Here is a 14632-nt window from a genome sequence, read left to right as displayed (position 1 = left end):
GATCAGACAGCATGGCTGGACTTTATTAGCTTCATCACAGACAATATTCTCTCCACAGTGGACCTCCACCATTGCCAGATTATCTCATCTCTCTTTATAGCCCAGTGGCCCAGAGCCATGCCACACAGGAGTTCTGGAGCAGGAAGAGATGCCTGGTTAATGGATGCTGAGTCTGACTTTTACCTATTTGTTTGCTATCATCTTCTTTTTGCGAGTACAGAAAAAGACCCATGGCACTACAGAGTATTTGTCATAGCTGTCATGCCAAAAACGTCTCATCCAACCCAAGATTTCTGTTTTATGCTTTTTAAAATACCCATTTTATAGAGCATAAAACCACAGATTCAACTTGCAGTCCTCAGATTCCCATGGAGGTGCTTATGTTAGTTTGATGTGCCTTGAAGGCAGGAGGCATGAAAAGTTTTCACAAAACATGTAACATGGAATAGAGATCTTTGGCAGTCAAAGGAAAAATATGTTGCTGTGTGCATGTGTGCTACTGCGTTCGTGTTTGTGGTGTATGCTGTTTGACTTTGTCTTTAAAACATATTTATATTTATAATATAAAGTTAAGCACAACATATCATGGCATATGCTGGGAGCATGCTTTTCTCCCATGTTACCCATTCTGACTGGAGCCAAGGAAAACACTTTGCTTGGCCTGGACTTCTACTCAGAGCTACTCTCTACGCACGTGGTGAAAAGTGGGACTTTACTGCAAGAAAAATGTGTGAAGTCTTCTTTTCCAGGCAGGAAATGTAATTGCAGCCTTTCGTTGATCTGCTGGGCAACACATTTTTGGTCAAATACCTTTCTAAGATTGTCTGTTTAAAAAGAAAAAGTGGGACTTGCCATAAATTCAGGAAATCATTGGCTGAACAATTCCTCAACCACTGCAGAGTATGCAAGAAATTTCACAGCTGTGTGAAGGAAATCAAGGCTTTTGTGCAATCAGTGGCTGCATGGGACATGCTATGAGGCAAAATTTGCTCCAGGGAGGTTTATGAACTTAATAAGCAAGTTTTATCTTGCTTTGACACTGCTTTGATGCCTGTCTGTTGTTTCCACTACAAGAGCCAGGTTAAGGTATAGGAAGTGTTTTGTGACCTCTATGGTCTGCGCCTCGAGGCAGCCTTTACACTGGAGCTCAGTGGCATTAATTGCTTATAGGAGCTCTGCGTTCAGAAAACCCTTGATGTGATGGATGGATGAAGGGCACAGAGCAGCACTCTAGGCCTGATTGTGTTTCTCTTCAGTCACCACATTGCCAATACAAACCTGGACAGGCAAAGACAAACAGGAGAAAGGCCAATAAGTCACTCTCCCTCTCAAAAAAACGGATTGTGGTCACCAGCAGTTACACACAGCTTGTTACAGGCCGTGGGGGGACATGCTGCATTAAACAAACTAATAAATATTTTTTTTCTTATTGGCCAAACGTATCAGTATTTTTAATGTACTACTCAGCGACTAACACCATTAGTAATTCTCAGTGGCAGTCATAAATATGGCCATTTAGCCGTTCTCCAAACAATCACATATGCAGCAGTTGCGTTCATGGGTCAAAGTAAATCCATTTAGTGTATAAACAGGAAATAAAACCATCCCTCATGTAGTTGCATGTGTGAGGTTGTGGAAATGAAAATGCCCTTGACCCTCCGCCCCTCCTCCTCTCTGGCTTCATGCACCAAAGGTAAAAACAATCCAACGCTCTGCTTTGCATCTCTCATCATTTCTCAATATATCATTAAACTTGTTTATGTTTATGTAATTATTTCCTTTTTTATGGAGCTGAAGGAATAGTTCAGTGTTCTAATATTGCATTTGATCTGGAGATCTTCAAACGTGTTCCCATAAATCCTGAAATGCAAATCATAGACCCGGAGGATTGCTGTGGTGCCTTGAGGTCTGAGTGCAGTTTTGATGGGGTGAAATTCAAAAGAATAATCATGGTTTTGGGGAATGAAAACTGAAACCGTAGCCAAGCAGGATCCTCTCTGAAGTGCTTCCGTATGCCTCCTGAGTCAAAAGGCCTATGATTTCATTGTTCAGCCAGCACAGTTATGTGTTCTGAATTCATATCGTTCCTATTATTATCCATCCAAATCCACATCATTAAGTCAGCCTCTCCTTGTTCTACTAAAACTGCTTAAGTGAAGCTCAAAAGTGGCTTGTTTAATTTCAAGCTTCATCCACAACAATAAAACACTGTTATTGTGGCCCCCAGGCCTGCTCCTGAAATAGCTCTCTAAGTGTCTGCTGTAATAGCACAGATCAGTGTAAGCGTCTTTGAAAATAGATCTAGTCTGTTAGCTCTGCAGTTTGGCTGACCACAACAACTAACAACAACTAGCTTTAACAGAATGTGGGTTCTGATCCATATGGAACCAAAATGTGTTCCTGACATTTACACTGCTTGACTCCAAATGTCCGTCTGGTTATGATATATATTTGCAAAGATCAGAGGTATGGCAAGACCTTATGAAATGTGAAACATTTTGCTTGATAGAAAAAGTGTTTAATGTGATAAAACTGGACAATTTTAAATTTCTTTAAAATAAAAACCATTGATGGCAGACTGAACAACAGTAATGAAAAGAGTAGTAATGGCATGTTTTCTGTATTTGGGAACATTGGTTCTGGACAGACATTTTGCAGCTGAATTGATAAAATTCAGTTTTTAATGCTCTGAGCATCACAAATAAAATCCCTTCTCCAATACGATCATGGAGGCAGATATCTCATGGATATCTCAAAGCCAAAGCAAATAAACCCCAAACTCTCTGTTTTCCAGATACCACCAAGAGTTTTTGAGAAAGTATGTTTTTTGTTTTTGTAATTTGAGAAAACCAACACTTCAGAATGATTTAAAGGAACCACAAGCTCCAGGCTGTGGAAAGAATTCTTGTGCAAAAATATAGTTATATTCTTCATCACTCTTAACTTCTAAACACTGAATGCAGATTCTCATCTACGCAACACTGTGTGGAGAGAAAAATGTGGACCTATTTTGGGATGATGTATGTGCAGTTTTGAAAGTGATGATGAGTTATCAAATCCCCAAGTATGGATATGCACCCAAATATACGTATGTGTGAAAGTAAATGTGGACTAATATCTTGCTAAAGTTCTTGTGACCAAGAAGACAATCATGAAAACATGGTCTAGAGTGAAATCGCTAGACACTGTTGAAGAGATATGATATGAAAAGGCTCAAAGACTTACTTACTGCTAAAAAAAAACCAAAAACAACACAATTACTTCAGCCGGTTATGAATGTGTGCACATACAACAGGAAACATGGAAGGGAAGAAACCAACAGAAGAGGGTAACGCTGTGAAGCAGCGTGTCCTCTGGCCCTTTGGTGAAGGGCCAGAGGACACAGAAAACTGGGTTTCACTCCCTCTTGTGTCCTTTATAAATCCACATGGCACATGACCAGTGGTTTTGACAGCCGTGAAAGAAGTCGTCCAATTGTTTTTGGACACCGTAGCATTAGAAATTGTGTCTCTTGCTGTCAGTCTGGCCACAGTCACATCTCAAGCAGCTCTCAGTCTCTGCAGCATTTCAGTACTTTTGTGAATAATCATAGGGGTGTGTGATGAGCACCAGAATGTCTTTCTTCTGAAACCTGGCTGCTGCATGATGCCTGGGAGGAAGGAAGTGGACTCCTTTTTTTTCAACTGAGAGACTTTAAGGAAGATGACAGCTGACAGATGCATCGCTCTTGGTGGCCACTGGTGCTGTTTGAGGACTTAGATTGGATTGGAGGGTGATGCTAATCAACCACTTGTCATTGTCTCCTTCACAGGATACAGCTGAGCCAGGTCTGGAGGGTGTGCGACATTTCATTTGGCCTCAAGAAAATGAGAAACTGTGTCCTTCATTTTCACACTCCCACGTCTTTTATCTCATGCCTGCTCTTCTGCTAGAGAACTTGCGTGTTTCTGTGAAGGCTTTTCGTGGTGGGACCATGTGAGTTCCCATGGGAATGCTTGATCTGCCCACTGCTCCAGAAGAAGGTGATGTAGTTCGTATTCTTGCTTTACCGCAGCAAGGCTCTCACATGACATGACCCACAGTTAATTTGGATTCCTGAAACCCCAAAGCCAGCACTTTATTCTTTCTTTGTGTTTTATGTTCCTTTTTTCTTCTGTGGAGCTGCAACTGAGTGGAGGAGCTTTATCAGGCCTACTTGCCTGCTGAGGAGATAAAAAAAAACCTGCAGTGCTGGGTCTAATGAGTCCAGCTTGTTGATTTATTCCACCTCGAGATCCAAGTCCAGCATGTCTCTCTCTCCAAGTCTGTTCCTTTCATTCTCTCTTCCTCACTGGTTAGGTCAGCGGCGCAGGGAGGAGTAGATAAAGTCGTTATTTCTTTCTTCTTTTTTTTTTAGCACAGACATTTTCTGTTTCTCTCAAACACGCATACACACTTACACTGGCCACTCTCACCAGCTGGCAGCCTCGGACTATGGAAGAAGAGGGCTTTGTGATTGAGGGTGGCCTGCTGAGCATGCTCTAAACACACCCATGGTGCTTCAGGGGAGAGGAGCTGGGAAAGGAGAGGCCTGAGAGAACACAGAGGCCTCAAAACAGCAGCCAGTGACCCAGCCTGTTGCTAACACTTTACATTATCGCCCCAACACCATTACAATACACAAGGGAGGGAAAGATCCCAGACACAGGCTTGGACATTCCTAAGTGGGACCTACTGTAAGGAATAAGTGTTATAAATGCTAAAGGAGGAGGGGGTACTTGGCGACTGCAGAAATGGGGCCTGCTGTATAAAGTCAACCAATGAAAGTTCTGTAAATTCCGTGTGTCACTATCGAGTAGGGAGGCAGAAAAAGAAAGAGGGCTGGGGTTTGAGGTTTGACAGACTTCTATAATGTGTGGGGCACCTCGACATCTAAAAGCAAAGCCAAATAAACTCAGTGTTGTTGCCAAATGTACAACTGGATTTCAAAAAGGCTTCATGCATTATTCAAAGATAAAAGCACATAACATGTCAGAGGAAAAAGAATAATAAACTCCCTGCAGGAGGAGGTCTGAGCACAGCAGAGAAAGGCCTGTCAGTTGCCTTGAGTGTGTGTGTGAGTGTGTTTGTTCAAAGACAGCAGAAGATTGATGAGGCTGTCATCTTTGGTGGTATCCTGGTATCATGGTAACATTGTAATAGTGTAATGGAGTGGAGATTTGAACTGGAGGGGGGATAATGGCTGTCATATGTGGATGTGGTGACATCCAACAGGTGTGCTTTGCATATCATCACATATTCTGTCTTTTCAGATTCATTAGTGCCAAGTACAGACCTATTATCCAACAACAAGTCCTCTAACCTAAACAACCATATAGGCCATTTGTCCAGAGGAGTGTCTCCTGAAATAGCATCATTAACAGCTGTCAATACTGATGTTAGCTATGTGGCAACAGCAAAAACTTCATTGGGAGTTTTTGTGTTTCATAGTGTTAATATTGTTCTGGTGGCTTTTTTCACACCACCAATAATGAAACTCTGAGGAAAAGAGCCCTTATAATATGGTGAAATTGTGCACATAAAAATCTTATTAAAGATATCAGAGGAAAATATCAGTTCCTGGCAGAATCAGACCCAAAGTGCCAGTGAAATCCCTCCAAGAGCTATAATCATCCAATTCCAGTTAATGAGACAGAGCCTCTTACATGCATCCAAATCACAGGTGAGAAAAATATTTCTTTTGTCTAGTTTGCCCATGACATCAACTGCCAAATGATCCATGGTATTCCATGAAACAGTTCCATCCTGCCAGCTGAGATCAGCCAGTGTACTTTCTGGTTGTGTGACACTGTGGAAAGTATTAGTGCTGAGATTCTGCACTTCAGTTTCAATACATTTCAGCCCAGAAATTGTTCGTAATGAACAGCGGGCGCCAGTCTTACTGTTTATCTAAAATCCTGTGTTCGGAATCACCAAAACGCTGTCCTCACCGTTGTCTCCTACCCTGCGAGGTCAGAAGCAGTTGTGTTCCACTAATTCTGGTGGTTTCCATAAGTTCTTTAAGGCCAACCTTTTTTTTTCTTGCCATGATGTGAAATCAAATTGCAAAGGCTATTTTCCCCTCTCTCGTTAAACAGGGTTCCTCGTTTAAGTTTCCAGCCTGTGTTCTCTCTGGGGTCTTTACCTGGTAAACAGCAGAAACATCTAAATCAGTGGAAAATGTGCCTCATGGTGTAGGGGAGCACTGCTCCCCATGGCCCAGCATTTCTACAAAGGTATTAAACATTATAACCACATCAGCTGGAAACCCCCAGACTGAACAACAGTAATGAAAAGAGTAGTAAATATGGATCTAAAAAGAGGGAAGAGGGGCTGATAAAGAGAAGAGAGGCAGTTTTTAAAATGCAGACACTGTACTTGGGAAAGTATGAGTTGACAGAATCACCTTTGGGTGTCTGTTGTAGCTTTCACTCAGGGTTCTCAGAGGGTGAAGGATGAAGCGGAGTCACAGTGAACCCTGCACACCCACTCCTGCGCTCTGGCTATTTGATGTCTTAATAACACCAGTGAATCCAAACAACCTGCCGACTTCCTACACAGTTTTTATCTTTGTCTAAGAGAAGCAGGAATTAGCATGCCTCACTCTCTCTGCATGTATGCATGTCACTGTCTATTAGCATATGTACGAGTGTTGGTGCAGTGGTGCCTGTGCGGGTGGAGGAAAAGAATGTCGAGGAAAGCCCTGTTGAGGTGTTTTCTCGTGGAATCCCCCTCCAAATGCTGTCAGCTTGTTAGAGTTTCCAGCCACTTAAGAGAAACACTGTTATTTTAATACATGCACACACATTCCTGCTTAGTCACATAACAGTCTACACGAATACAAATGTGCCAAACCATACACAACTTTTTTTTTTTTTTTGATGAAAACAAGGTATTAATGCTCTCTAATGTTCTCAATTTTGTCTTGGCTTGTAATTGGATTCTGGCTCAATGTATACCAGGAGAGTGTCTACATAGACCAGACTGTATAATTGTTTGCTCTCCAAAGTAAAGCAGTGTGATAGGAGAACACTGTGAAACTAAAAAGAGTAACAGCCTCCTTATGTGTTTTACAGTCCCTGTTATAAGGTCACAGGCACAGAGTGGTCACGGCTCAGTAATAGTTGCATGGCTACGGTTGATTTCAAGGGTCTGATTGATGCTCTCCAATAATGATCTCCATGTCCCATGCTGTGAGGTTCACTAATTGTTAAATAGACTGAAATATGGGTTTGTACTTTAGCAGAGGCATGACAGGCTTTTGACCCAGGGCCATCTGTTAGTTTCAGCAAAAATGTCTTGGGCTGTTGGCATCACAGGATCTGTGAAAGTTGTATGTCTGTCTTTACAAATATCACAGAAACCCCTGCACATGCAAAAATGTATAAAAAATTTGGTGCCTGATTCAAACTTTCCCGCCAAAAACGGATGACATCTTTTCCAAGGGCCCCTGCCACGTCCTTAAGCTGTGCATCCACTCCCTATAAAGAAATTTGATTGATCATTTATGTGGGTGGAAAGAAGAAAATGATGAATTTATCAAAGTGTTTTTTGGCTGTCAGCTTGGCACTTCCTTGACGTGTGTGGGAAAATGTCAAGAAGTTAGGGGAAGGTCACACTCATGCACCCACCCACCCAAACACACACACAGGCACATGTGACAAACGGCATAAAAAATACACACCGTTTTCTACACAAGAGTTTTTCTCAATATACAGTGATTAATGGTCATTCATACAGTCTTTATATAATGCTGATAAATGATGCTTTAAATAGAAATTAATGATCTCCGCTGTTCTTGCATACATGCACCTAAATGGCAATTTGCATCCGTAATGCCTCATGTGAGAATGAAGATATTTAGCTGTCAACAAACCCCTGGGTATTGCGGAAGCTTTTGTCTTCCCCTGCTTGTGGTCTCGCTTCACAACATCACAAGTAAAAAGAAAAATGCCACTCTCCAGCACAGATTTGCATTCAACACAGCTTCAAAGTAAACATGTTTTCTAATTCTATGCTACATGCAAACCTGTCAGCACCGCTCTATTCACACATCTTGCCAGACATTTACTCGACAGAGTACAAACTCATGGAAAAAGACTCACATACACACACACACACACACACACACACACACACACACACACACACACACACATTACAATGGCAACCTGTGCTTCAAGATATACACATCTCTATCTTCACCAGTCTCTGGCACGGTCCTGCTGCCCTCTCTTTGTGCTCTAAACAACATCTTCCCGTCTTAAAAGAATGCCTCTGATGGGCCTCTTTGACATGCATTGTTTGTGTAAGAAAATTTAGACCCTCAGCCCCTGGCCTTGGCCCTCATCTGCAATCCAACCATAGGCAAGGCTGCCACTGTGACTAATGCCTTATAGACCTGCCTCTCTGAGTGAGTGTGGATGCGTGTGTGTGTGTAAGAGAAAGAGAGAAAGTGTGACTAATGCCTACAGAATGGTATTTATACATTAGGGGGCCATTAGTAGTTTAGGCTCCTAGGTAGAACAGCAGGGAGGGAGACAGGCATTGTCGTGGCCCCCGTCACCCCTATCACAAGCAGCCACTGCCATTCCTGCAGCACACACAGCCATGTTAGAGAAACAAACAACAGCTGTCTGTGCACTGGAAAATGCAAAATGAAACATGCTACATAGTGTCAAATGCACAGGCATGTGTTTTTGAAGTGTTTTATCATTTGTCACTTGTCTACCTCATGGAACAAATGCGTTTCCATTTTATGAAGTGTAACAATTCACACTGACTCTCAGACATATCCATGTGAGATCACTACACAGTGCCCCCCAGGCTTTTTTATGCTCAGTTTTCCCCCTGCTGCTCTTAGTAAGGTGTAATGGTGAAATCACAGACATCTCCAGATAGAGTGCAGGGCTTCACAAACCTGTCCCTGGTACCTGGTATTTGGAGGTGGAACAGTAGAGCAGATGCTCCTCTCCTCATTCATTCACATTAGAATCCAGTACTTGTGTTAGTATGTGTATGGATATATAGTTGTTTGTTATTGTGAATGTAAACTCAGTATAGAGGTGAAATCATGTTGGTCTTGTGCTGTTCTACAGGAGACGGAGTTGGTGTACAAGTGTGAGTGTGGTGCTACATCATCATGCAAGCACTCATCATTTGCCGCCCTGCCGAGGTGAGTGACATGAAATCCGTCATGTACGACCATAGTGCTCCAATGATAATAGTGGCTCAGCAAATGGTATAAAACTGGGCTCTAGTGACTCCATCACCTACTCATGTCTTTTATTTCCATCTGCAGAGTGCTGGTCTTACACCTGAGGCACTTCAGGTTCACTCCATATTTGCAGCTGCAAAAGATCCATGACCCCGTTGTCCTTTTCAGATAGCTGGTGATGTCTTCTAACCAGGTAAATAAAAGCTAAATGACCTGATAAGCAAACAAAATTATCAGACAAAGGCTGATGTAAGTAAATATTTGGACTGTGTGGACTAACTCTGATCAACTGTGTTCTTTCTCAGGGTGGTGGCTGCTACAGCTTGGTCAGCACCATCAGCCATATCAGTATCAGTACTCTGTGTGTGACCAGCAGAAAAGAGCTCTACATCCTCTTTACAAAAGACAGTAAGAGGATAGCACTGTCACATGTGTACTGAAGTTAAACCATCATGGAGATTATTACAGTTGAGGTGAGCATGTATGAATTCACATGTATCATATTAAGTGTGTTTCTATTCACAGACTGACAGCAGGACGAACCTGATTAAAACCAGCAACAGGAACTTAACCAACAAAAATATGTGCCAGGCCCCCTAATATGAGACCACAGGACCAAAGAACAGAACAAGGAGTGATAAGGTAAGTGGCATCTCCACTGTGCAGTCTCACTGCAAAGTGAGGGTGAACTTTTAGATTTGAAAGGCAGAGATCCTACGAGCACACTCAGAAAGCCAGGTTCCTCCCTAGGTTTCTTCCTCTCAGAGGGAGTTTTTCCTCACCACAGTCGCCAAAAATTACAAATTACAGCTCTCGTGAGCAGTGACAGGACAAAAAATTGTAGAATTTTGTATCGTCCTGTCATCTTGTACAGATGATTTAGTCTGTTCTGTACCAGCCTACAGCTTGCTCTCTGGGGAAGATGGTAAACTGAAACTAAAGAGATAGGAACCAAAAAGTACTATTAAATAATTTTAAATTCAAGATTTCTTGTTTTTGTATTTTATTTAGTTTCAGCCTTAGTGTTAGTGCTGAAAATTCTGGATAGAAATAAGTATTTTTATAATTGTACAAACACTATGGCTCTGTTCTGGCACCATGACTTTGTTCTGGCAGATATTATGAGTTGTAGTCTCTTTCCATTATGTTTTCTAAGTCTAGACTAGCCCAGACAAGGAAAATACTACCTTTCAATGAAGGAAAGGCCATCTATCCACAAAATGTACCCTCTCTTCCAGCAGTGCGTCCAGATAAGGTGTTTGTATAACACAGAGGCAGTCACTAATGGTACAAGAGAAAAGTTGTGCTGACAAAGATAACAGATGAGAAATGCAAAAATGTGGAGCCACAGTCTACAACAATAACCTCAAGTGGAAAAAGGTCTGAAAACACATGAATTCATAATGATATTAATACTAAAATTCAAATAAAAAGAATTATGAGGCCTGCCCCTGTAGCATAAAGCTTCAAGCTGTGTTACCCATCACTGTGGACACTGGCTCTTAATTGTGACATTTGGTAAAACTTTGCAAAGGCATGAAAGGACGTCTCAGAGCATTAAATGTCCAAGTGTTTTGGTATTTTTGTGTTATGCACAGTGAGGTAGTGCACCAAGGCCAAGGTTTGCCCTTCAATAGGTGGGTGGTGTTGGTAGACCCAATGTGTGTGTATGTGTGTGTGAAAGTGGCAGTAACGAAAGGTGTAAAAATACCATACCGCTCCAAGATAAACCCTGTCTCCCACGGTCTGACATTTACAGAGGCCTGGAGCGTGGGAGTATGTGAGGGGGTTGCCCTGCATCATGCGCTCTGTGTGTGTGTGTGTGTATGAGGTTTCCCTCCACCTAAGAGAAAAGCTCCATTGATGTAAGATGGTGCTCCTGTCCCTGAGTCAAGTGCTGACCAGGGTCAGAAGGAAACTCTGGGATTTTCCACAGGTATACAGCTGTATGTGTGTGTGTGTTTGCATGTTTCCCATGTTTGCATAGAACGGTATGACGTTTTAAAGTGTGTGATTCATGCGTAATTGAGGAGGGAAATCTGTTTTCATGCAGCAGGGCTTCGGGAAGGGGACAAATGTCCCTCCTGAGACCCAGGGTTGGAGAGGGAGGTCTCAGAATAACAATGGATCATAGTGAGTTGTTGCATGCATAGGCTAATCTGAGGCCCCTTAACACACAGGTTTATCGAGAAACATACATAATTACATCTGTAGTCACAACCAAAAAAAAAAAAAAAAAACCTTATTGGATGATACTGAAGAAGGTAAAAGCTTGTGGATTTCTCCTATGGCTCATTTCTGAGAGTAGGGACAAGCAACAAAAGTCTCTGGGGAGTCAGGAAGAAAAGGTATTGTAATGTAAGGACAGCCAGGCCTCTTAGCTCCATCTACTGGTATCCCCACCAAATGTAAAAAAAAAAACAAACAAAAAAACAATGCAGTCACAAATAGCTATAATTATGTGATACATGAAAAGTAGCACTGTTAAGTACAGATAATCATCATCAGTGACAGGTGTTGCACAACTGTCATTTGCACATCTATGATTGTATTTTGCGATTGTTAGTAGAAAGTACTTCCCATGCCGTGGACTTTGTGTCCATTTTTTAAGGCACAATTCAGTGCATTGTCTAATTTTTGCATTCATGATTTCTATCCTAATTACAGTAGACTGCACTGTATAGTAAATAGAGTGATACTGAACATAGCCACGTGAAACACAAAGTCTAATTTCCTTTCATTTCCTTGTTTAATCTGCACCATCACTTCTGCAGATGGGGACTAAACCTTTACTAACATAGGAAATTTGCATGTGGCTTGAATTCATAAAAAAAGAGAGAAAAAAGCGTAGAAAAATCTAAGCTGCTCTTTCTTCCAAACTGCCGTGTTTGACATTTTCATGTCCAACACAAACAGCCTTTAACCATAAGCCCCTGCTCCAGCCTTGTCACCCTTTCCAGCAGGCCCCTGCCAGAGACCTGTCAGGTCAATAAAATATGACCTTTGGCAGTGTACATCTGATAAAGTTCCTCACTTTGCATGGTGACAGCCTGTACTGGAGTAATTTACTGGGCTTCAATAAAGGAGCACTCAGCTCCTTTGCCTCCTCTGGCTCAGTGGTTTGTGACAGGCGGGCAAGTGGAGGAGCAGCCCAGTCAGTGACCCGCCATGGTTGATGTTCATCACAATGACACTGACCTACTTAACTGCCATCTCCTCTTGGATGTCAAAGAAATCACTGCCTGACATTTGGAGAAAAGCTTGGTCAATATTAGTCAGGCATGACAAATAAAACTACTAGCTAAATAAAAGAGAAAAGAGAAGAATGACTCTTTAGCGGGTAGCGCCCTTTTCTTGTCCTGCATCTCATTGGTGTTGTCTTTCAGAAGGTAGGTTAATTTGCTTCCAAAGTGTGCTCAGAGCATACACACACGCCTTAGTAGAGGCCATCAAAGCTAACGTCTCAACTTGAATTAGACACAGATTGATGGTAGTGAGGCAAAGACGGCTCCTTCGCTGCGTACTTAGTAAGAGGCAAATGTGGGAGGCAGTGACCCGGAGCAAAGGTCTCATCAGTGCCTGTCCCTGTCTGAGGCCCCTCTGCCTGTCAAAGTCACATTTTAATCGCAAACATAATTTGAATTTACACTAATGAATACAAATGACTCCCTGGACTCCACAAGCTGAGAGTAATAAATTATTATCGCTGCTAACAATCGCATTTCTGAAGCCCTTTTTCAATTAGCTGCCCCTGTGGAGATGATCATGCAGGGCCCACTCAAATGAAGATAAACGACACCCCTTGCAACGCTGTGCGTCTGCTCCTCTGATTTAATAGCTTTCTCATTCAGGAACATCTTCGACGTGACGAGGCGTGAGCCTTTTTTTTCCTATCTCCGAGCAGTGCTTGATGAGAAAGTCACTTAATTGAAAGCAGGTGTTAATCAACCTTGTTCTGATGTGGCGCATGATTCAGGAGGGAGTTTGACAAAGAGAAGATCGTCCTTGCCACTCAGTGACACAGACCATTCAGTTCACACAGAGGGCCTTTTGCTGCACTTAGCAGTTTTAGTAGTATTGTCCATTTTGCACCATTAAATCAAATATAACATCATCTATGACACAGTCTTAAATTTGACAAATTGAACTTAAAAGCAACGTCAAGAGTAGAAGTATTCCAATAGGCATGTATTTATATTTAGCTGATTTCAAATTCATTCATTTACTCTTGGTTACCAGAGTAGCCTCTACAATAACAGCAAATTGTAATTTAATTTAGATTTCTTGTGGCACATATGTACTGTTCCTCCTGTAAGAAGGCATCAGCAAACCCAAAGTTTATGCCCATTGACAGGTGCTCATTTAGTCTGGCTGCTTGGAGAGGTCACATGATGATTACAGCGAATTATGGTTGTGGAAAAAGGCCTTTCCTGAGCTCTGCTGATGGACTCAGTACGTGCTGCTCCAGATCACACAAACCAAACACCTAAAATACAATATTGTTGAACCTCTCCAGCGTATGAGAGATATAAATAAATGACTGTTTCTATTTGTTTGTGATGTAGCTGTTCCACTAAAATAGTGGCTAAAAGGCTAAAACAGTGGCTGGCTGGCATGTCTTAATGCTACACAATGCTCTGAAACCATTCCCTACATCCTTGCATTATTGCACCTGAAGTTTACACTGCAGTCAGCTGGTGCTTTTACATGCAGATCAGTGCTCTTCAGCATGTAGGGCACAATCTCCTCTATCTCTAACAAGGTCTTCACTTTGGGGACTTTGAAAACATGATTATTATCTAAGATCCAACAAGTCTTAAGACAATTCACTGTTGGATTTACTCACTGGACACTGGGCTGATGGGCATATGTATTTCTAAAACATAACAATTACAGACCGAGCAGTAAAGTGTAGTAATGTGTTTTGTAGTTTGTCCTGTGCTGTATGTTTTATAGTTTTCAGATGTAGCCAAACACAATGGAACAGACTGGGAAATGGCACAAAGTCACTGGATAGTAACGGTCTCAGAAAATTAAACCCTTTTCACAAAACACCACTGGATGTAAATCCAGAATCTGTTTGCAGCTCACCACAGAAAACCCAGCTTACCCTTTACATAACCAACTTAAGATAATTACAAGTGAACATACAGGAGGAATCCGTAATAATAATTGGCTTCTTTTGACAAGTCTGAGGTTTTTGAAAGTCTGGAAAGCCACAAAAGTGACATTCTGCTCAGAGAGTGGATGAATGGTTCTCTGTGTCTCTGTCAGTGAACTGTCACCACAGAGGAGCCTATGGGGTCGACTTACAAAGGGCACAATCAGCAATAACTCAGAAAAACACATTAACGCTCATTTATTTTGTTTCTTGAAACTCAATCAAACACCACATTT

The sequence above is a fragment of the Lates calcarifer genome, linkage group LG16_LG22 (assembly GCF_001640805.2).
Source record: "Lates calcarifer isolate ASB-BC8 linkage group LG16_LG22, TLL_Latcal_v3, whole genome shotgun sequence".
NCBI lineage: Eukaryota > Metazoa > Chordata > Actinopteri > Centropomidae > Lates > Lates calcarifer.
Note: the sequence above shows the minus strand (reverse complement) of the source record.